This window comes from Diaphorina citri, unplaced genomic scaffold (assembly GCF_000475195.1).
Source record: "Diaphorina citri unplaced genomic scaffold, Diaci psyllid genome assembly version 1.1 scaffold5544, whole genome shotgun sequence".
Classification (NCBI taxonomy): Eukaryota; Metazoa; Arthropoda; class Insecta; order Hemiptera; family Psyllidae; genus Diaphorina; species Diaphorina citri.
In genome coordinates, this window is record NW_007382920.1 from 1 (window position 1) to 2,537 (window position 2,537).

At 37.1% G+C, this 2,537-nt stretch overlaps 1 pseudogene; it reads left to right on the forward strand.

Annotated features, from left to right (window-relative positions):
- Window positions 1–574: 574 nt before the first annotated feature.
- Window positions 575–1,857, forward strand: LOC103521596 (annotated as a pseudogene).
- Window positions 1,858–2,537: the final 680 nt, after the last annotated feature.

The window sequence follows — 2,537 nt, forward strand, 5'->3', positions numbered from 1 at the left end:
TACATAGGTACTGATTTTCTCTAATCACTACGGGCTAAAAAATTCCCGGAGGGACGGACCCTGCTTGTTTTTCTCCTTCTCTCCCTATTTCTCTCTCTACCACGCTAAATTTTATGATTTCACTTGGAGTTGAACCGCCAAACTCCAGATCCGAAATCTATTCGCTAACCTTGTTAGCTTAGTAAACCTTAGATAACCTTGTTAGCTTAGTAAACCTTAGATAGGTACCTACTTTTGGTTTATTCATTTGGTTTGGTTTACTTTTGGTGGGCTTTTTGTGTGTAGTGCTAATTCTTTCACCACCTAATGTTACTAAATTGGCATCACTTTCGTTTTTTGTCCCTTACAGACAGATACCTACTTTTGGTTTATTCATTGAAGTCTCTTGGTGGGCTTTTTGTGTGTAGTGCTAATTCTTTCACCACCTAATGTTACTAAATTGGCATCACTTTCGTTTTTCGTCCCTTACAGACGTATGTGGGAAGTATACTGGTGGCAGTTAACCCTTACAAGATGTACGATATGTATGGACTGGATATGGTTAAGAAATACGAGGGTCAAATCCTCGGCAGAGTATACTGGTGGCAGTTAACCCTTACAAGATGTACGATATGTATGGACTGGATATGGTTAAGAAATACGAGGGTCAAATCCTCGGCACTCTATCACCGTAAGTATACATTTGTCTCACCAGGGTTGAAAGGGCTAATAAAGAATGGAAAAAAAAAAATGGTTTCTTTAATGGTAAAAAAAGCATCAAACAGTTCACAGGATCTGAGAGCCTCAATGAGCATTAACCCATTAATGGCTCTGAAGGTCAAACGGGTGACTGAATAGGTACTAAATGGACCATCTCGGGACGAAAGAAAGTTAGTAGGTATAATTGTATAGTTAAAGTATGTAGATCTCTGTAATAGTAAAAAAAGTGATTGTGAGTGAAAAGTGTCTACTGTCTACTTATAAATACTCGTATTTTTGTATAATCGTAGGTATAATAATAGTTTCGTCTTGTTTGTGTTTCAGACATTTGTTCGCCATTGGTTCAGCTGCATACAGTGCTCTGGCTACTAGTGGAAATCAGGTAAGTTTCATCCAAACACAACTTAAACAATAAAATATCATTGGTTAGGTGGAAGAGCTCTCAATATGATAATCCTACCCCTAAAGCCTAAATAAATAAATAGCTTGGAGGTTAGCATGCCGGTTGTGGTAGATATACATTGGAAGTTGGAAGTAGATTGTATATGAAAGATTAATAGAAACAACAGGAGAACCAGAAAGTAGTGGACCAAAATCAAAGGGAACGCCACAAAAGATCTGATCGTCTGCCCTGTAAGTGCTAAATTTTATTGTTCGTTCGATTCTCGCTCGGGGCGAACTTTGTCGTAAAATACTTAGATAAAGGTTCTTTCTCGGAACGACTGGCTTTCTGCTATCCTATACTCCTTGCTTTGATTTTGGGACGATGAGACCGCAATAATTGTTAGTGCCCAGAAAAAGTAATTGAAATTAAAAATACTATTCCAAAGATATAGACCAAAAACCAAACCGACTCTCCGACTTTCGATAGTGAATAACTCGCGCATCGCTTGATCAATTTGACTCCAAAAAGGACTAACCACATTCTCTCTCCACTCCACAGGTGGTGGTAATTTCCGGCGAGTCTGGCTCTGGGAAGACCGAATGTACTAAGCTAGTAATGCAATACCTGGCCGCCGTCAACAAGTCACCATCGAATCTGATAACAGAACAAATTCTGGAGGCGTCTCCCCTTCTGGAGAGTTTTGGTAACGCCAAGACAGTGAGGAATGACAACTCCTCCAGATTTGGCAAATTCCTCCAGGTTCATTTCAAAGAGTAAGTTTAGCACCTAATCTTCTTCTTTAACTTCAACTTTTCCTTAAAAAAAAAGTAATAAAAAATAAATAAAGTTAGTATAGTACCTAATCTTCTTCTTCTTCTTTTACTATAACTTTTCTAGATTTTATTTGAGGTTGGTGTTACCCTGCTTTATCCTTCCCCTCCTATCTAATGCCTTCTGCCATCTCCATCACTTTTCTCTCTTTCTCAACCTTATCTCTCAAACCTTTGGTCTCCCAAGTACCTTGTCATTCCACTTAATTATGTTTATTATTCTAACTACAGTAAGTAGGTATTTTTGTTTTATTTATTAGTTTTATTTAACACATCCTTTTTTTTAAATATAAATGGACGGGTTTCCCGATTTTATAAAGTCGAAAGATACCATCAATATAAATACTGCAAAATACATTAATACTCGTATCTATACAAGTAAATGCAGTGATTTATCAGAAAAACACTTCATCACGACAGATGTCTTACCTTCCACCGTAGTAATTCCCTAGGTATGTACCTAGTTGAGAAAAAAAAACTTTTCATCTGCCTTTGTAAAGGTTGGAAATTCTCAAAGGTTGAACACAGAGGAGGAAGAAAAAGAAGAAGAAGGAGAAGAAAAAGAATAAGAAGAACAAAAACAACAAAAACAACAACAACAAGAAGAAAAAGAAGAACAACAA